Source organism: Haemaphysalis longicornis, unplaced genomic scaffold (assembly GCF_048455015.1).
Source record: "Haemaphysalis longicornis isolate Haplotype H1 unplaced genomic scaffold, Haemaphysalis longicornis Haplotype H1 scaffold_9, whole genome shotgun sequence".
NCBI classification, from domain to species: Eukaryota; Metazoa; Arthropoda; class Arachnida; order Ixodida; family Ixodidae; genus Haemaphysalis; species Haemaphysalis longicornis.
In genome coordinates, this window is record NW_027526460.1 from 4,128,971 (window position 1) to 4,150,680 (window position 21,710).

The window sequence follows — 21,710 nt, forward strand, 5'->3', positions numbered from 1 at the left end:
CGGCTGTCGGGCAAGGAGAAGCGGGGGTCGCAGCAGGCACGGCAGCGGCGGCCGCCCGCGCAATTCAAGCCGCGCCTTTCCGACACAAGCGAGCGACTAATTAACGCCGCCTGGCCACAAGCACGCCCCTCGGCCTGCGTGCACGGGCGGCGCGCATTGCAATCGACGTCCTAATGCCCGCGACGGCGAGACCTTGGTCGAGAACTAATAACCGGGCTACCACCAGCCCCTGGAATCTCGGTCGCTCGCTACAAACGAGCCTGGAGGAGGCGAAAGCGAGACGCCGAGAAAAAGGAAAAAGGGAAGCAGCGGTCCGCGCAACGCTTACCCCGAATCCAACCCAAAACTGAAGGTACTACTTTTGCTCGCTCGCCTCCTCCCCCTAGTCCCAGGTAACGTTTTTAGAGCTCATTTATTCCTTTTCGCGACTTGCCTGCCTAGGCAAAGGGCCCACTTAGGCGTGGCGAGAGAAGTAAGAATGCACGGGCACGGCTGAAAATTATAGCTGCGCTTCCGCTAGCCCCACCGCAGCACTATTTTGCTGTCGCGAGAACGAAAGTGCCAATTTTCGTCACAGTCGCTGCCTGGGTAATCACACCCGTCCTTCACGAGGTAGTCTTACGCGATTTCCCTCGTTCCTCTTTTTCCCTCTGGACATGCCCTCACTTCATGTATTCTTTTAGTGGGTTGAGGGCAGGATGAAGTCCCCCGAGGTGTGGCTGTAACGGTCCGAATAAAAATTCGAACCATTGCACCCTGTGAACGCGGACAACCAAAGAAGCTGTGTCTGCCCACACATGGTTAGACACTGCACGTGTATCTACTTTTCTCAACCTTTGGCAATGACAGTCAGTGCGGCTTTGTGATTACTTCGTGAAGCAGGGTTTTGTTCCAGCAGACAAACCTGGGGCCTCCTGTTTCCCTCCCGCAGAAGCCAAAGTACTGACAGCAAATGGGAATTCCACAACCTTTGCAATTTCCCTGTCAACTGTGAAAATTAAATTAAATTCGCTCGAATGATACAGTGGTCGTCATGGCGGCTCATTGTTACGTAATCGCCGTCCACTTCCTTCTTCCCACCTGCTGATTCGTTCCAGCGCGCGAGCTCTCCCAGCGTCGGTGCGCCACTGGCGCCTTTGCTGGAATAGATGCCAAAACAAAACGTTTACTTATAACCAGCGCCGACTGATGAATCAGGCGCGGCGCTCAACCACGTCACGCTTTTTCGCAGAGCTCAGCCGCGTCGAAGGCCGCAGCCGACTTTCCCTCGATCGGGCAGCACAGGCGGCAAGCAGCAGCAGCAGCGCGTGCAGGCGCCGTCAAAGGCAGCGCCTCGCTGTGCACAACAACGGAGGGGGCGGCGTCGGATTCTCGGAATCGCTCGCGCTGGCCGGAATCTCTCCTCTCGGGGGCCAGCACACAGCCGACGACAAAAGCATTCCGCGCGCAGTCGGAGAGCGGGCCATTAGCCTCTCCTCCCGCCTTGCCGCTGATTGAATGCTCGGCGAAACGGGCAGCTCCGGCCCACTCTCTTTCTCCCCGTTAACCTTCGCGGAAGAAGAGCCAGCCACGCGGTACTCGGCCAGCAGAAAGAGACGTCCTACATCTACACCAGGCAGTTCCCACGAGCTGTGGCGTCTAGAAGGTCGAAACGAGGCGAGCAAGAACGGCGCTTTTACAGACCACTGTCTTTCTTGTACTACCTCAACGCAGCAAACTGCGGTCTGCCTCTCTGTCTGCTACTCCATTCAGACGCCCGACCAAAGCGATGGGCAGGACCACTCGAAGCTACGAAAACTGCGACCACGGCTCACACATTATCTAGCGCAAAAGGAACCACGAGGCAAAGCGTAAGCACAAAAAATCTCCCACCTACCCTCGCGGGAACCCCTGTGTAGATGCGACGCATAGGGGGTTCACGTTGCAGCGTTGGACAGCGGAGGAACGGCGCTGGAACGATGGAGCGGAGCGGCGCAGGCACCGCGTTTTATAGCGCGCATAACGGTGAGGGGACGCGCCGGCGCCAGTGCGTCTGCCGCGGCTATGACGCAACACAATCCAACACAATCCACTTTAATCCAATCCAAACCCAATCCAAGACAAGCCAATCCATTCGAATCCAATCCAATGCCCCTCGCGAGAGAGTGTTCGCTATCGGAGAGGAGAGGGGGTGAGCGGCGGAGAGCGCAGCTCACGCGGCGAGGAGAATGGGGGAGGGGCGGACGCCGAAACAACGCCGACGCCGGATGCAGGGACAAGGCGAGTGAATGAGATGCAGTCGCATCTAAAAACCGAGAGCGCCAGCATTTTGCTAGGAATACAAGCCCGACTGGTGTTTACGATAGCAAATGGGGGAAGAAAAGACAACGCGTTAAAGAACGACGTCACAAGAGCAGTGTGAAGTCGGGAGAGTTTAACTGCACTAAGCAAACCTTCATCCTATCCATCATGGGAGCAGGGAGAAAGGAGAGGGTGTCGGACGAATATCCTCTTACGGCGACGTTTGCACCGGGGGCAATTTTTCTGTTACACAACACTTTATTCCAATATGGAGGAGGAAGGTTTTATTCTTGTGGGGATCCTGACGCCCAGGCCATTGCGCGATCACTGGGTTTGTGCCATCACGCGGCGCTTTTCCCCTCTCTCCTCCGAAATTCCGGCTCGTCTTGGCGCCTCTGTGTAGAGCCGAGCCGTCTCTCAAACTCTTGCGTGAGGTGAAGCCTGCAGAGACCGTTGCGGCGATAAAACACTGTCACGCAGCGGGCGCTCCGCCCTGGTAGCGGAGCTAACCTCACCTCATTGGTCCGTTTGAACGAGGCCCGAACCCGACTCTCGCCGGGGAGGCGAACGCGCGCCCTGCGCGGGGGTCCGTTCGAGGAGACGCTTCCAGGACGCCGAAGGCGTTGGCCGAAGGTATGTGACGCTTTCTTTACCAGCCGGCGGCAACTCTGTTGCGCCGGCGAAAGCCCACCAGCCCTTCCGGCTGCGGCCCGTGCCTAAGGCTGCTCCTGTTGTCCCTACGCTTGCATATAGTAAGGCCGTACCTACCACTCGACGAACACGCCGTGCGGTACGCGCCTGTGAGCGAATGGGCCCCGTCTCCCTCGCTGCTGCGAGCCGATCCGGCCAGCACGGCGATGCGCGCGCGCACAACGTGCGAGCACCCCGGAATTTGCCCTGACAGAAGAGCCCACTGGCGCGGCGCCGACGAAACGTGCGCACTTGCGCGTGGCGCCCCATCGCCCCTTTCACCTAACGGGAAGTACGTACCTGTGCTGTAAATTGTGTAATTGGAACTGTAATATATGTGACTAGAACGTTAGTGTAAAATAAACGTCTTCCCTCCGTATCCTGGGCATATTCCTTTGTCGCCCTTTGGCGCGACGGCGTTTCAGTATCGTGAGCGTGCTCAAATAGCTCGAACCCGCGGTGGTTCCTCGCAGTGTGCATGAATGCCTGCCTTGCGCAATGATAGGGTTATGCATATTGTGAGGTAGAGAGACCACATTCTATAGCTGGCTCCCATGGAAATTTGCCCGCCCGTACATCCCGACGCCGTCAGCACCATCATGACCCGCTCGTCCTAGCCATGAGCGCACGGAATAATGGCGTAGATGAGATAAGAAGAGAGGGAGGGAGGAGCTCTTCGTAAACAAACAAACAAAAAACAAGTGTTTAGCTGGCGTACGAAGTCGCCTTCATGCTAGTCTGTAGAGGAGTGGAAACAGGAAGGAATGTCCAAGAAACCAAATTGGCGCACAAACGGCCATTTCAAAAGTGTCGTAGTATTGCAAAACGTAAAGTTTTCGGTTTACCCCAACTTCGCTAAGGCATGCGAACAAAACATCTTCGGGCTTGTCGTGCGGGATCGCAGTGACGACCCTGAAAAGCAGCGGAGACCAGCCGGCTCCGCACCGTCTCTACCGAAACCGGACGACGAGCCCGCAATGGTACAACAGCAGGGTGACGCCCTCGGTGCACCTCTGGAGGAGAGGCGAAAAAGGAGGAGGAGCGCGTCGTTAACACGCTCCGTGCTTTGCGCTATCACTTCCAAAGGGGAACTGGAGCCGAGCTGCTCTGGAAATATTAATGGCGACTCCGCAGCTTTATTTAGCCTTCAATAAGGCTTGGTGTTGGGCTAGACATCATGGAACATACAGCGCTGAACTTTACACGACGACCACAGCACAAAAGAGAGAAGGACACACTAAACGTGAGACACGAATTAGCTTCACTGCCGAAGCTAATGGGTAGCTACAGCCACTGCGGATGCCCCTGTGCGAGGACAGCGGCAAACCAAAGTCCGCAATCAAATTGCCATTGAAACGACCAGAGTTCGCATCCCCCGGGAGTCATAGCCAGGCCTCTTCTCTAACAGCAAGGGTGCGAGTAGTTTTGGTCGCATGGTGCCTTCCTTTCGTCGATTATTCGGGGAGATCGAGGAAAAAGAGAAATCGGCAGAAAGGCGGCCGGGGCTCACCGGGGCGCACCGACAAACGTGGGCAGTTCGAACGGAAGAACAAAAATCACGCGAGAGAAGCTTTCATGGTGAGCACCGCGAAAACTGTCGCTAAAAACTAAAGGCAGCGGGAAAAAAAAAAAAAAAAAGAAGTAATGACACGAAAAGGCGTGGATGCCTGGAAAATGGGTAAGGCGGCACAGGTAGTTTTTTCGTCCGTTTCCTGTCGCAGCCATAGGCATAAAAGAACATTCGGCGCCAGAAATCGCGAACAGAGTCACCCGGAAAGCAAAGCGCAGTTCCAAAAGCTGAAAAATAAAATTCGAATCGCGGCAACCGGCTCCAAGAAACGTCGCTGCGCAGGACTCCGCAGCGCATCGATAAAATACGAGAACGCGAGGGAGCCGGATCGCAAACAACAACATGAGAGCACAAGTGATCCAGAATAAGGTGCTCAAGAGAAGGGGATATAAACGACCCGCAATCGAGACGCGCGCGCGCGGCACGGACCCCCGCGCACACCATACGTCTTGGCGGAACGTCGAAGGAGCCACCTAGGGGCCTGGGCGCCCTCTCTCCCCGGCTCCGTTTCCCCCCTTGGTGGGGGTCCACCGCGGCAGGAGCCAGCACGGCAGAGCTGCGAAAGACATTTTCCTCCCGTCCCGGAAGCATTCTCGCCGGCGCTGCTTTTTCAAGGCCTCCTCCCGAACACAGTGGGAGCATTCTCTCCTCCCTCGAAGAGGCAATGCGAACCGAGAGCTAAGGCCGCAGCGGAACGACGCTTAAGCGCGCGTAACGCTCGCATCGTCGCCTCATCAACGCAGAACACATGGGCGCCACATGACCGGCGGAGGCCCGAGAACTAATTTCTCGCGGCGCGGAGAAAACGCGGAATACCACCAGGCGAATCACAAACGGGAACGTAACGAAACGAAGTGCCCGCATACCTGCTCCCTTCGCTGCAAATGTCGCCGGAACCCTCACACGCAAATGCCCACCTCTCATATCACTCTCTTTCCCTCCCGTCTCGCTCCTGCTACGACAAACGCGGTGGAGGTTTGCTCAGGCCCATTTCCACTGTTCCCGCGGTACCCACTGGAGCTTTTCATTACTGTTGGACTTCGAATGAAGCCACGAGGTCTAGGCTCGGCCGCAACCTCTTTTCTCATTTTTAGTTCAAAACATTGTCTTGAACGCGTATTCTTACCTGCTATCGGAACTACCAGGCACACATCTTCGATTAAAAAGAACAGTGTATGAGCGTATTTCTTGTTGGCTATCGAAACTATCAAGCACACATGTATTTTCAATTAAAAGATCAGCGCAAGCGCACGTCCTCCTGACCTGTCAAAGCCCCGAGTGGTTAGCGCGCGGCTTCGGGCCTGCTTTTAAGTACCCTGGCCGGCGACTGCACGCGCAAACGTCGTCGCCCCGTGGAGGCTTCTGGGCGCCGCAGCCGCACGCATTTTCCTTGGCCAACCGCGCGGCACCATTTTGGCTTGCAAGCCCCTACCAGGGATAGCACGGCGACGGCCTACGTAGGCGGCGGCGTATTTTGCATTAACCCAGTTATCCACTCGCCTTGTACCGCGCGTCAACAGCTCCTGTAAATGCCTGTAAACACACTTTTTCTCCAACGCCCACTCCCTGCGTCCCGTCATCGGGTACTCCCCAACCCTCCCCCTAACCTCACTATCGAACCAAACTTTTCTGGAAGTATAGATCTGTGTTTTGGTTTACCTGATGTTTACTTGTTACGTAACAACGCTGACAAGTATGGACGAAGTGCGCTTCCAGATTTAGTGGTTTGGAAAAGTTTTCCCTATATGAGCTTCTCGTTCAAAAATTATGTTAAATATTGACCGGCCGGCTGAATCGAAGGACACACAGACAGACGTTCAGACCTAAATTTCGAGTTTAAGTGGCCCAAGAAAGACTACCGTTTTTGAAAAAAAAAAAAATGCTGCTCACTAGGCGATCGTGGGTCACAACACCAACCCATTCAGTTGAGCGAATCAGAAGAATCAGGTCCCAACGGTCCACAAGCCACTGGTACCACACGGATCACTGCGTTGAATACGCGCACAGCAATCAAACTGCGAGAATAATCGTGTGTACGGATGTAGGAAGCAAGCGCTGCTCCAGGGAAAAAGAACAAGTTAAAGCCGTTCCACTCAACGTGAAAGCTCTAGAAAGTGCAGAGCAGTGATTCGCCATATTGGGCTGTGGCGCCGCTATCCGCTCATTGCTACCGCCTATCACGCTCTACGCCGCCCCCTCTCAGTCCTCTCCTAAACAGATTGAACGAAGGTTTGTCCAACGCATTTCAAATCTCCCGCCTTCGCAGTGCTCGCGCGCCCCCTGCTGAAACAGCGCCAGCGGGAGTTCTGTTCTCTAAAAGTCGATGGTCTTGGGCTACTTAAACGCAGAAATTTTGGTCTGTCTGTCTGTGACTCGATTCGGCCGCCCGGCCAAAGTGAAACTAAAGCTGCGCAATACTCATACAATGCCCATACTTGTCACGCAAATGTGAGGCAGGAAATCAATACATAAAAGTAATATTTGCAGTGTTCCTTTATTTAAAAATCCATGGATGCTTGGTTTTTGCCATAGCAAGTGAAATGCCATAGAGCCTGCTGTTGTCCGCGTCACTATAGCTCTTGGCGGCATTTAAGAAATCAAACGGCAACAGCAACGAAAGGTTCCCCTAGATAGGTTTTACGTTCCGCTAGGAACGCTCGTGGAGTAGGGCAACGTGGTTCTGTAAACGTTGTAGCAGGGTGCCTCCATTCACGCGCGTTTCCCCCGTACGGCGGAGCTGGCATCGAGGCACCCGACTTGGAGTAGTGGAACGCAGGAAACTTAAACTGACTTGAGCAAACCTCTGGCGTGTTATCTTGGGAGGAACGAGACGGGAGAGGAGCAGCATGAGAGGTGAGCGGGAAAGAGAAGGGAGGCACTTACTTGGTAGGGGCGCCAGTCGACTACCGTCTTTCGCCGACATTTGCAACGAAATGAGCAGATACGCGGCCATGTTTTTGCGCTTGCTTTTCATCCCGCACTTGCCGGCGCTACAGTGGCTGGAATAGGGCGCCTTGCAGCGCAGTTTGGACCACGCCATCGTTTTTTTTTTTTTTTTTTTTTGCACCGCCACTTTTTTTTTGTGCTCACTACTGTGAAAACAAACCCAACGGGCGTTTCTAACTAAATGAACGTGGGAGCTGCCGGTTAATTACATATACCTTGCCTCAGAACCTGCAGTTTTCTTTGTGAAACAACGGGGAAATGTATGAAAAGCGCCAGCGGTTCACGAGTTTCGAACGGTTACAACCATATAAACCGCTTGCTTTTCGAAGCCTCAGTGTTACGTACCTACGGTACGCCGTGTGGCTCTACTTGTGTCCGTTATCTCGCTGCGCCGCCTAATTCCGGCAGTCGCTTGACATCGAGCAGCATAACAGCGAGCGGGCTACGGCGACAAGGCGAGCCCCTAAAGCGCGCTATGTCCATGTGAGAGCTGCAGTGCGAGCAAGGGTAGTAAATAACTTCCTGCAACGCTTGAGCACGAAGTCGTAAGAAACCGTCACAGGGAGTACGGTAGCACGATCCGTCTGAAAAACTGGCGGGAAAAGACAAGCACCAGAGCGACAACAGCCCGCTCGTCCATCTCGACATTCCGCAGACACGCGACGTCCGCAATGGGCGAACACAGCGAGACCCACCCACACCGAGGTCACACGCCCTTCTGGACAGATTGTGAGATGGAGAAGGGACTCCAGACCTGCACCACAAAAGTATCGCAGGTGCCCTTCTGGACAGTGCGATTCAAAGCGACGCCCAAAATGACAGGCCATCGTTAGAGTGAACTAGAATACTTGGGTAGTGGAAAAAGCGGCGGCTGCTCCCCACGGCGCCCTTGAAGCCAAACGTGTTAACCGCCGCGCGTGGCGCTGGTGTGCCCCGCCCGAGGAGATCCCGAAGCGGCGCGCGTTGATCGACGTGCCGCTATGCTGCTGTTCGGCGATTCACGCTGTGTTTTGACGTTTTTTAACCGCTGCACATGGTCTTTTTTGTGCGTAATTACAAGAGGAGCCTTGCAGGCACTGCACTGATCCTTAAGTGTTCTTGATTCTGTCATTTATTGGTAATACGCACAGGGTGTTATGCGTGCGACGGTCTCTAATTGCAGAAGGGCCATGGCTCATGCAGTTTGAAAGGATTGTGCAGTATTGTGGGGTGGCACTGCACCCCTAATAAATTTATGTGATTGCTAGAAATATTTTATATGTGCAATTTGTTTTACCCTGCTTTTATTTGTTGAGTTCCTAACTGTGCATAATTATCTTACGTCTGCAAGACGTGGGCAGTACATTTCATGAACTTGTGCATTTCTAAAGCGCTAATTATTTTATGTTAATGGGTAACCAGCGTTCCAATGAACTGTGCACTTTTAAAATGATCGCGCGATAAAGTGTGCCATGTGGTGCTTTTCTTAGAACTACGTACGGTTGCGAATGTTGATGCTTTTCGCTGACTTGAGTGAAGTTTTTAAAACGTATCGTGTGTGTTGCGGGAATTAGTGCACTGCAAGGGCCCGGGCCAGGTAGCACGCATTTTCTCGGGCCCGGGCCAGGCTCGGGCTTCAACAAAAATATTTTGGGACGAGCTTGCCCGAGCGCATGCATGCAGTGTCTTCGTGATGGTTGATGCCAAAAAGTTTCCCCATTGATCATTTAGCTTAAATGCAAAACAAAAAAATCAAAGTGCGAGGTCACTGCGGCGCCGTTAAAAATATCTTTCGCTGATACTATACTCAAAAAGTATTTTCTATGTCAGGATATATATATATATATATATATATATATATATATATATATATATATATATATATATATATATATATATATATATATATATATATATATATATATATTTTTTTTTTTTTTTTTTTGAGTCAGAAAGAAAGTGGGGAAAAAATGCCCGCCGGGTGGGATCCAAACCCACGACCTCCAGAATACCGGTCTGGTGCGCACCAGACCGGTATTCTGGAGGTCGTGGGTTCGGATCCCACCCGGCGGGCATTTTTTCACCACTTTCTTTGTGACTCAAAAAATTCATCTGTTTCTATGACCCACCACAACCTCCCCTTTGCTTTCCGAGGTTTTCTTGACTGCCAACCCTTATTTTCTATATAAATATATAGTAAGGAAATGAGGGGCTCGTTGAGGAAATACAGAAACATAGGTCGGCAGTCTACAACGCCAAAGGAGGCATAGGGGTGTTGTTAGGCTCTATTTTTTACTACGGTTAATGAAGGTAAGATTTTTTTTTAATATAAGGAAGAAAGAAAGAAAGAAAAACACGCGCCCAGAGTGGGGACAACCGTAGTAAAAAATAGAGCCTAACAACACCCCTATGCCTCCTTTGGCGTTGTAGACTGCCGACCTATGTTTCTGTATATATATATATATATATATATATATATATATATATATATATATATATATATATATATATATATATATATGTGTGTGTGTGTGTGTGTGTGTGTGTGTGTGTGTGTGTGTGTGTGTGTGTGTGTGTGTGTGTGTGTGTGTGTGTGTGTGTGTGTGTGTGTTGTAAGTTTAAGAAAATTAAATGCGATATATCTGTATATGTACTCGCTCTAGGTTGAAAAGGCCAATTTTTTTCGGGCTCATACTCTGTCAGACGCGGGCTGATATTTAGAAACAGTCTGGCGGGCTCAGGCTTATTTAAATTTGTGTATGTGTGTGTGCAGGCACACTTGCACACACACACACGCAGGCACGCACTCACACGCGCGCACACATGCACATACACACGCGAACACACATACAAGCACGCATGCACGCACGGACGCACACACGCGCGCGCACACGCACGCGCAATAAAATTATGTTTATTGAATAAATAAAATGATCACGCAATAAAATTATGCCGTGTGACTTGGTGCTTTTTCGAGAATTGCGGTTGCGAATCCTGTATTTGCACTCTTTTCGTTGACTTAACTGAAGTTTTAAGACATCTGTCATGTGTGCTGCATGGGTCAAATTTGAAAAAAAGAAAACGGGAAACGTTTGCGTACGCACGCCGCAGTTTGCTCGGTATGCAGATCTTGATAGAATAATCAGCAAGAAAATAAAGAAAAAAATCAGAAGTGGCGTATGCTGGCCAGCCTAAAGCACGCCACTATTTCCTCAGTTGACACAATACGATAGCGAAATCGCGAAATCATCAAACAACGAAGGAAAAAATATCGGCGTAATAACGAGCTCGATCGCTAAAGCACGGCGCGGTCTGCTCGGTTGGCTAAATGGGATGAAGAAATGAGCAAACAGTAAATACACGACGTAGCTACCTTTCCCATAAAAACCCTGGTACATTAATAGCATTATCAACGGTTTTTACACGAAAAAAGAACTGTAGCCCCTGGGAGAATGCCCCAACGCACGCCTACCCGCCGCTACCCGAGGCGAAAAAGCGCTCGGGCGGGGCACGCGAGCGCCACCGCGCGGGGTTGACACGAAGTGCCTCACTCGGCGGCGGCCGCTTTTTCCACTACCCAAGTATTCTAGTTCACTCTACCATCGTCGTCGCTTTCATTAGATTAACGGGTCCCCGCTCTATGGCGACGGTCGCAAGCGCCGTCTGTAATAAACAGCCCGCGCTAACGCCCGACGGGCATCACATTCCCCAGAAAAACTTGCCACGAATAATAGTCAGCGGCTGTGAAACTCCGCGCCGCGGCACGGCCCCCCTTGGGTGCTAATCGCGTGAACGGTTGCATGCATCGGTGATTTCCGGAATCCCTGTCTTCTTGCCCAGCGAGGTTTTCCCACCACAGTCTCGCTTAAGAGTAATGACAACTGTTCTCACAGCCCTCCCCTGAACGGTGCGCACAAGACTAGGGGTAAGTGGCCAGCCAGACAACCTTTGTGTTCCTCCAGGATGCACTTTGGGGCTTCTCCGCGAGCAAAAACGGGCCAGTCACAAAATATTGTTCCGTAACGCCAGGACGACAGGGGGGAGGAAGGGGGGCTCGGCGGCAATGATCGGTCAGCGTTGATGATGGTGATGTCCTCAAAGATTTTAGCACGTACCCACAAGGGGGGATTGGCCAGGGCTAAATCGGCTGTTAAATACGTGGGGACTTCAAAATACTAAATTGTTTCCGGAAAGAGGCTGTAAAAGGAAACTTAGTTATGAATAAAGAGTGCGAGTGCCAAGTCCGCCCTAAGCGCGTCCTCTTCGTCGTCCGAGCTGCTCATGGGGGATTTGCCTATTACGCAGGCGTTGCCATTTACTCGGCCACAATATTCAAGTGAGCCTGTCGCGTAAGAATATACCTAAAAAAATAGTGACAGCAGCCAGAAAACCGTCGGTGAACAGCTACCACATATGCTACGCTATATGGTAGCGCACCTATATGGTAGCGCATGGTGACGATGATGACGGTCTCAAGCACTAGTGGCACCGAAATAAATCGCCACAAGAAGAGCGCTGGAGTTTTTTTTTTTTTACCCCAATAAAATAATTTCCAGCAAACATTAGTTCAGGAATATCAAATTCTTGACCTAAATCAGCAGAACTTGATCTGTATGCAAAGTTTCGTATATTCGCCCACGCCTACGTACAAAACATACGACCCGACTATATCATGTCTACGCCATCAAGCTGACGCACAGACAGCTGTAAACTTACTCGTTTTCTTTACAAAGTTCCGAAAACAAAAAGAAAATATATTCGAAAACAGCACTTCGCTTGAATGTAAGCGGGGTCACCCCCTCCCAATCAATTTCTTCACTGCCATCATCTTTTTATGGGAGTCACGACTCATCCGTCCCCTTTCACGTTCTCCACTTTCTGAAGGAAGAGGTCATAATTTCTACGAGCACTATCGCGCGTTACACTAGTGAACGATTCTTACGAGCGCTGCCGGGGAGACGGAGAACATGAGGTTTTTAGTGTAGACCACCTCACTTTCCCTCAGGACTGCCGAGGACCAGTAATATCTCCTTGGAACGCACGACACATTTCAATACTGCGACAGCTTCGCCACATGTGCTTCACTTGCAGCCACTTCAACAACGGTGCTAGCGGTATCCCTACAGCGCCGATGCCGACTGCACGAATATCTGTGATTTGAATGCGCCATAAATACCCCGGGATTAGAAGCGCCATTTTGCCCCTCAAACTTGACAGAACGTTGAATACCCCAGGAACGCGGGCACAGTCGAATAAAATGCTTTTCACATTGTGCAATCCCCCCCCCTTTCCCACACAGAAGAGAGAGAGAGAGAGAGAGAGAGAGAGAGAAATAAAAGTTTATTTGCTGAAAAGACTAGCTAGGACTTGGTCCTTGCCGGTGCGAGGTGGTGGGTCTCAGTCCAGGCGGTGGCTGTCGACTTCGCAAAAAAAAAAAAAAAAAGGGGGGGGGGGGATTATGCTATTGCTCACTCAGACGAACTTGGAACCCCTATGCGCTTCAACGAATGCGCCGGCGCGTTGGACTAGTTTGAAAGCCCCACCAGTGGGCCACGGGAAGCGAGAATCCGTAGCGGTGGCTCACACTTGCTTCTGCTTGTCACGGCGGTAAATTTTATTCGTCGAAAAACTACGACCAGAGTAGTGCATTCAGAGTTATGCGCCTTATTTGGTAAAAGAGCAGCGGATGACACGGTGCAAATAAAATCACTCACGCGAAACCTAGCACGCAGCTGGCCGCCCGAATTGGCCTGTGAGGTTGCAAAGGATCACCAAGCGAACATTCCTCGCCACCGTGAAAATGACTACAGCAGCAGCAAATGCGAGTCCATCCAGTGCTCATAACAGGCGGAGGAGGAGGAGTGGCAGGCCGGGAGAACAGCCCCTCCGTCCGGCTTCCTTCATCGTAAATGGAAATTTACGGCCGCTCCGCGCTGCAGCAACCCGGGTGATGCGAGCGCAAACCCGACAGCCCGCGCGGACGCCCACTGTCGGGGCAGCGGGGAGGAGGAGAAGGCAGCGAAATTCCCGTGGAACGGCAACGGAAAGGGGCCCTGCGGCTGCGTTTACAGCGAACACCCCGGCGCGCGGCTTGCGAGTGCAGTGAAAGATGGTGGTCCGTCGCTAACCGCCTCGAGGCGCTGTAGTTACGCGCTGGCACTTGCTCTTCGCCACAAGAAACCGCGTTACAGCGGAACCGCTTTATTGAAAGCCTCACTTTGGTTAAGGCGTTTCGTGCTTCCCGCTGATGGCAGCTTTTAAAGAAGCCCTTCTTATAACGAGCACAGGTGCGCTCTTGAGTACTTCGTTTGACGGGGGTTTACTGCACGCGGGAGGCTTTGAAAATGGAGCGAAAATGACGGTAGTGCCAGTGAATTGAAACGCGACTGTTGTGAGAACCGATCACTTTGAGCGCGAAGACGGAACCCACGAACGATCGAAACGCGGAACACGTGATTGCGGGCGACGCCGCCGAGACCGGGCGGCGACCACCGGCCGAGGAGCCATTCGTCAGGAGGAAAACCGGGGGCGAAAAACGGCGTCCCCGCAGATGGCCCGCGACGATAAGGGCGACCGGGGAAGAGGCCCTCTTCTTCCACTGCAAAGGGCGAGGAAGAGCATGATTTACGCCGCTCCACAGCTTGCCCTTCCACCGCCCACGTTCCAGCGCCGCCTGCGATGACCGCCGGGTCTTGACCCGAGCAGCATCTTCGGCGTTGAAATGTGCACGACACGGAGAGCCCAGTCTTGTTGCAATAAACTTCCTACGGTCGCAGAACATCGCTAAGTGCGTACGTTCTACGTTTGTCACCACGACTAGCTCGCGCCAGGCGGACGTACCGAGCCATACCCCGCAAACTTGCACATCTCGGCGAATGGGTTCGCGCTTCTCAACAACGGCGGCGGTTCGCAGAGAGCGCACGACTTGGTTCGGCGCAGCAGCCGCACGGCAGCGCCGGCATTCCGGGCGACGAGCCTCGACCCCGGCGACAACGAACGGACGCCCACGGGAAAGAGACTGGTTTCTCTCTGGGTGGCTGAACCTGCAGCAGAGCGGCGGAGGGGAGCAGCAAGGAGAGGGCGGCACGCCCCGAGCGCCGCACCGCTGCCCCCCTTGTCTCGCCGGCGGACAAGGAATGCTCTCCGCTCCTTCTGCGCTCTGCCAGCTCTGCCGCGTCGCGCCAGGCTTCGGGAGCGGGTGGCAACAAACATCGGCGGCTTTCCGCGCCATTTCGCCCAGCCACTCGCTTTCCTCCTCTCATCTCGACTTCTGCTCCGGCTGTGCACCGGCACGGGACACCCTTGGCCGACCGGAGAGTTGGCGACAAAAAATGAGACAGGAGCGCATCAAAATAGCAACCACAAACAGTCCTAGGGGATGTGAACCGAACACGTCGCAGTCAAACAAGCCAAGCCGCGTTTTGTTGCCCATCTTCGCAGTCTCATTGGAAAGTTGGAAAACAAAAAGCAGCAGCCACGGGGGCTTTCCCTCACGGTGTGAGAATGCGTGAGCACCACTTGTCGCCGAGTTTTGTGCTTCCGGGTGTAGTGCAGCCTTTGGCAGTAACGCGTTACCCGTAACTAATTACTTTTTTCAGTAACTCTAACACCGTTACATTTTCACTCACTGACTGTAACAAGAAATACCGTTACCGTCACTTCTTTTCCATAAAAAAAATTCACGCATCTCCACGAAGTGAATAATGACGAGTGAGCGAAGCACTGGGGATCGCCTTACCGTAAATCAACCGTGAGAGTGCTTACTGCTGCTAAAAACTATTTCCAATACAATTCAAATCCATTTCAATCCAAATCCAATTCAATCATAACTAATGCTCCTCGCGCATTCGCAGCACGGCTGGCTCTCCAGGAGCTCTCTCTCTCGAACCTTTTATTTTGTTCTTGTGAACCTTTTGTTCACAGATGTTTCGATTGACACGGTGCCGTGCGTCTCTCTCTCTCTCTCGCTCTCTCTCTCTCTCTCTCTCTCTCTCTCTCTCTCTCTCTCTCTCTCTCTCTCTCTCTCTCTCTCTCTCTCTCTCTCACATGTATCGCCTTGTCCATAATCACATATCCATTGATGGAATGCCCCGGGATCTTCTCATTAACACAAACAACACCCAATTCTCTGCCAGAAACAATTTCTTGACGCCAAAAGTGCGTACGAACTACGGCAAACAGACCGAAAAATTTGCTGGTGTGTCGACATGGAATATACCTGAAGAAATTAAGTCAAGTTGTACATTACATTCTTTTCGTAAATTATTTAAATTATATCTTCTTAGAGAACTATATATCTAGTAAACTATGTTTTTGCTTTGTAAAATGAATTTTCCAGAATATTTGTTTGCCAATTCTCCATGAAGCGTTATTGCATGGTTCCTGTTCGATATATTGTTTTTGCTAGTTCTAATGATGTTTTAGGATGTTCTAAAACCTGCTCAACTGCTTGCTGCGTTTTGTTCTATTGAAATTACGTTATGTAACGAGGTCCCCCAGACAGTTCTCAACTTCGGGACCTCTTTTGTCATTGTACTCGTTTATGTTATGCAAAAAAGTGAAATAATCTCTCTCTCTCTCTCCTTTTGTGAACCTTTTGTTCACAAATGCTTCAATTTACACGGTGCTGCGCCGTGTAGCACGGACGCCGGGCGCGGGACAAGCCTCGACCTGAAGCCTTGCTTCGCCCCTCAAAATTGGCGCAGCTTGCACCGGCGGTGCGAGGCTGGAGCAACAGCAGAGCTGGCGGCAAAACCTCTCCTTTCGTCGGAGACCCGGCTGTAGCCGCTGAAAGCTCTGCACAACTGGCAGGCCCGGATCGTCTTCACCAAACGATTTGCTGACAACCCGCTCGGTTTCGTACGCACAGATTGCGAGCGCCAGGGGTTTCGATCGGATTTACACAATGCTCCGGCGTGTGTAATCAAGTGTCTGATGTTGATGCGTCTAACGGTGCCATACAGAGGCAATATAAATAGCGATGTGCAAGTTCATATCGACACACAACAAGCATTCAAATGCTCCTGTGAAGGCACATGTCCCTTTCGTGTTTTACCGATTCGTATAAAAAAAGGATCAACCACATTTTTTTGTTCCGCTTTTATCTCGGCTTTCCGACGCTATTGTTTAACCCGGGTTTTTTGTTTCTTCTGGTGAAAACCAACCCGAAGAACATTTTTATTCAAAAGAGGAGAAAGAGGAACATTTATTTTACAGATTTAGAGCAGATGGGCGGCCGAGCACTGTAATTTTCGCTTATGTACCTGTCCGTCCGAGCAGTGGCGGGCCCGAAGGAGGGGGGGGGGGGGGGGCATTTCACTTGTGCAAATCGCAAACGTGTTGCGGCCGTCAGAACTGCGGGCTCGAGCCAGCCGTTGTACCACTAAGGGGCAAAACCCACTGTGCCGCTAAGGAATTTGTGCGCAAGCGGGTTACTTGGCATACGCGCACACACGGGCATGGCTATCGCCTCCTCCGCAGAACTGGTGCAAGGAGGGGAGCGGTTCTTCTTCATTCATCCCCGCCGCCCCCCCGCCGCCCCCCCCCCCCCCCGCCCTCTCAAAAAAAAAAATCGCAACCCCCAAAACCAATCTCTGGGACCGCTACTGAGTCCGAGAATAATAGTGCGGTAATCAATGCTCACGTGTACGAGCCTTTCCCCCAGTGGTATATATCTTGAAGGTATTGCCTACATGCATTCATTGCGTAAAGAGCCCGCTCTCTCTCCAACAACTGCACGATCCACCAGTTCAAATGCCAAGATAACGAGTTCTGTACCAGTGAACGAGAGCCGTGTAGTTGCCAAACGTCCTCCCCTTCAGGCTCCCCAAAATCCCCGTTGAATGACTGCACAGGGACGAAAAGACGGATCCTGCGGCACCCTTGCCCGCCGCGCCCGCAGAATCGTCTCGACCCGCTCAGAGGCAGAAAGCCAAGGAGCGAAACACGGTCCCCGCAAGAATCTCGCAGGCATCCGATCGAGCAGCACCACCGAGGGGAAGCAAGGCGAGAGGAAGGGAGCCCAACCTGCGTAAATTATGCACAAGCGGCGGCACGGCCTCGTGTACGCGAACCAATTTTGCCCGCTGCACTCCGGGCGGCGCCTTCACACCTCTGGGAGGGCGGCTTCTGCTTCCTGGCGCCTTCCTATTTACCTGCGTCACGAATCGGTTCGCGTGCATGGATCATGGTCCATATTTTTTGGGAGCGCCAAACACCCAAACGCTCTCGTTTGCAACTTCGCGCCGCATCGCTTCCGTTCGGAAACCGCGACCACTTTTTTTTTTTTTTTTCCCTTCTTCACTCTCTGCTTCCTCGACGTTTGCGCGACGATTTCTCTCGAGCACCACGCGTCGACCGGATCGACACCGACCGTTCTCCGGGCACACGCGTTCTCGTGCACGCTTGGCCGAGCAAGTTCGCCAGGAGGGGGAGTGAGCTGTGCACCACGTTAGGAGAGAACGCCGCTTAGCACGCATTCATCCTTCGATTCGGCGCAGTTATCTCATTCGTCTCACGCTTTATGCGTTCATTAGTAGCGCGGCTATCAGCCACGGAAAACTGCGATACTGCACCTGCTAGCCCTTTAAAACACCTGAGCTGCTGGCGGTACGTTGACCAAAAGACCTTTAGGCTCCTGTGCACAATGAAGTGCTTCCCACCCTCCGTCGACCAAACGGCCTCGAAACCCTCCACGCCGACTGGACGATGCTCTTGAGGCGACCTCAACACCGAGCAGCGGGAAGATGGATCCGCTACACCCGCATGGCTATCGAAGCTGGCGTTTCGCGAGGACTGTCCTCAATTTGAACTGGAAAAACTAGTGCTAGGCTAATAGCGCTGCCATATTTTCGCGACTTTTGGAATTATAACGTGATGAAATGATGGTCCAGCTTCGCTGACCACATGTTTGTCAGAGATCAATGAACGCAATTTTTTAACGTATACACGACATTCTAGTTTCCAGGACGACCGATCATCTGATGCATGATACTAAATCACCAAAGAAATTTCTCATCGCGAAAGAAGCAAACGGGAATCGTCTGCGTTTATATTAAATGGTAGTTGAGTCTGACAACACAGCGTCCGTGGCAACCCCTTCACAACGCAAACGATAAGTATAAATGTTCACATAATAGACAAAACAAAAAAAGAGCATCCAGCCGCACTGGGTGCATCTGTGTGCAGGAGGCGACAATTCACTATGCATCCACGTGGTCTCGTACCTACGCACTTGACCCAAGGCATGCTAAAGCAAAGTAAAGCAAAAGCTAAAGCTAAAGTAAACAGGATAGGAAGAAGCGGTTCACACCGCAGTGTGCAAGCTTACCCAATCTGCCCGCTCGGAGAATCCTGCGAAGGAGAGAGGAAAGAACGAGAACGATCAGCAACGCGGCACAGCATCGGGCGATGGAAAATTAAATATGATAGCAGGCTATGTACAGACTATATACTTACACACGCAGTTTATATACAGACTATTTACATACACACACGCACACAAAAGGGTTAACACGGGGTGGATAGTGGGTGGGGTCTGGCTTCGACAGTTCATGGGCGGGTGTTGAGGACCGACTTGTCGAGGTACGAGAGGAGCAGCCTGAAGGCCTCTCAGTGCAGCATGAAGGGTCTCCGAGGACGCAGGATGTCCTCTGCAGTGCTTGCGGGTAGCCCCAGCCACCGGTACCCAGACACTACTTTGTTCCAGGAACCAGCGTACGCAGGTAATTTTCCATTGCCATATTTAATTTTGCATTGCCCTTTTTTTTCTTCAATGCTCTCTTCTTCCCTGGCGAGACCTGGGCCCTCTGTAGAGAGGCAAAACTTCGCCTTATAAATATTTCTCTCTCTCTCTCTCTCTCTCTCTCTCTCTCTCTCTCTCTCTCTCTCTCTCTCTCTCTCTCTCTCTCTCTCTCTCTCTCTCTCTCTCTCTCTCTCTCTTGGGCGCGCGCACGGAAAATACGAAAAAAAAAAGGGGGGGGGGGGGGGGGGCTGCCATCGGACGTAGCTGTGACAGGCTGTGGGCAGCACACATCTGCCCACTTCACACCGCGCCATACAGGCACGCGTGAACCGCTCTCGGCAGCACTTCCGCACGGTAAAAAGCGCACTAGGCGGTGGCAGTGACACGGGACAGCGCTTGTGACTCCCGGCATGGGAGTCACGGGACACGGCACGCTCACTGTCTCTTCTTCTGTACCCGTCTAGTGCGCTTTTTGCCGTGTTAAAGTCGTATCACCAACTAGCCCAAATTTCTGCGTTGAATACTCGGCAGTACTTTCGCATCGGCTTCCCCATTCGAAAATACCACCGCCATGCCGCTGATACTGCCCCGAGTGCGCCACATATTTCGCCTACAACGTCTCCGCCGCTTGTACGAAAGCGCGCAGAAGAAACGAACAACAGCAAGGCTTTTGTTTCGCCGGATCGGGCAAGAAAAGTACAACAAGACGGTGCTGATGGCTGAAGAGTGAGTCGACAGCAGGCAATAACAAACGACGCAGCACACACGCCCGCAAAACGGCCCCCCTCACAAATTGGCAGGAGGCGAAAGCGGCCCGCTATATGTGGCACTAACTGGCACGCGGACGGCCGTAAACAAGCGCGCGTCGACGTCGCACATTTGTCGCCGCTGTCACCTGGCCGCGGCACGCGAGAAGACGACGCCTCAAGGAAGGAAGAGTGTTCCGGACAACGGGGCGATAATTTGGCACGGGAATCGGGTGGGATAGGAGGGGGGCATTCCTAAAATACCTTCCCCCATCCACGCCTTCGCCAGAACCCATCGGCGGGGAAAAACGGCACGAGAAACGGGCTCCCATCGCTTACGCACGCCGACGAGGGGGCGCCTGTCATTTCGTGACTCTGAGCGCGAAACGAGAAGTTCCCCTCCTAAAATACCCTCAGGCGGCCTCGAAACGAGAATCAATGGCTGCCGCGAGAAATGCAGAAACGAAGTGAACTGCTGCGAGCACGTGTCCAGGACACGGAAAACGCTAAAGGCCGATTCACACGGCGGACGAGATCACCGATCCGGACCGCGGAATGACTACCACGTGATACGACGTGACCGATTCGTGACCCTAGCGAACGGACCACGGTCGACGCGGGCTGACAATGTGAGGCTTCTTTTTTGTTCGCGATTCTGGAGGTGGAATACAGCAAAATTCTGCGCTTTGGCGCGCACAAGGCTGTATAGTCTAGCAACCATGCCTCTCTTGATGGTAGCGCACTCACACACGGACAATAAGAAAGAGACGACAAACCACAGCGATGTGGTTTGCGGTCTCTTTTCTTAGTGCCCGTGTGTTACTGCGCTACCATCAAGATGCTCCAAATGCAATGCCAACTCGCCCAGTTGTCACTACTTTTCTGCTCGAAGCAGCGGGGGCATACCGCTGTCGCCACTTGATCAAGATCGCGCGCGTGTTTCGGCGTGGCTGCACGGCGCTACAGGGCTTTCGTGCCAGGGGCATTTGACTTGTCAGCCACAAGCACGAGTGGGCGACACACTGATCGCAGCGTTCGCCAAGCACGGCCGCCGTTACACACACGTCAGCAGCCCCTGTAGTTAGGCTTGATAACGTCCGTGCCGAAAAAGACACGCCTACGGCCCCAATACAGCTTCGCTTCTTATGTGCCCACAACAGGCTCTCCAGCGCACTGCACATTATCGTTTCCCTGCTCACTGCCACGCGCCGGCCGCCAGGTGCGCCCCCCGAGCACGTCTTTTTCGCACTTGGAGCTGCAGCAGCAGGCCGGTTACCCGCGAGCGCAGCCCTCGTAAATTTCGCACAAACTCCAAATTGAGCGTGACCTCGCGCGGCAGGCACAAAGCACGCACGAAGCTACGTCTGCAAACGCACAACCAGGGAGAGGAAGTGGGGGCCCCCCAAGTAGTCTCGCTGGGACAAACCGCGAGGCGGATGTTGGCGGGCAGGAGGAGAGCGCAATGGGAGAAGGGAGGAATCCGCGCGCAGGAATCCGGATTCCGGCGACCAGGGAGACAACACAGCGTGACCGGGTGAGACACGACGCGGGCACGGGAACGGTCGTGGCCAAGGGCCAGCGAGGCTGACGGGGGAAAAGAAAACAGCGACCAGGAAGAACAGGCCGGCAGTTTCCCAGTGCACTTGCGACACCGCCACGACGCGCCGGAAAACGAGGGCCGAGAAACTTGGCTGAGGGCGATTCGCGAGAGACGCTCTCTGTCTCGACTGCGTACCGAAGCGAAGCAGAAACGGCC

General features: G+C 52.7%; 1 protein-coding gene across 5 annotated transcripts in view; it reads right to left on the minus strand.

Moving 5' to 3' along the window:
* Positions 1–21,710, minus strand: part of Plexa (plexin A) — a 380,874-nt gene that overhangs the window by 152,126 nt on the left and 207,038 nt on the right. For 4 of the 5 annotated variants that reach the window (XM_077685386.1, XM_077685388.1, XM_077685383.1 and 1 more), the window contains one exon: positions 18,795–18,817. The exons of the other annotated variant lie outside the window; for it this stretch is intronic. The gene's annotated coding sequence lies outside the window, so the exon portion shown is untranslated. The remainder of the gene's footprint in view (positions 1–18,794; positions 18,818–21,710) is intronic. 5 annotated transcript variants of the gene reach the window in all.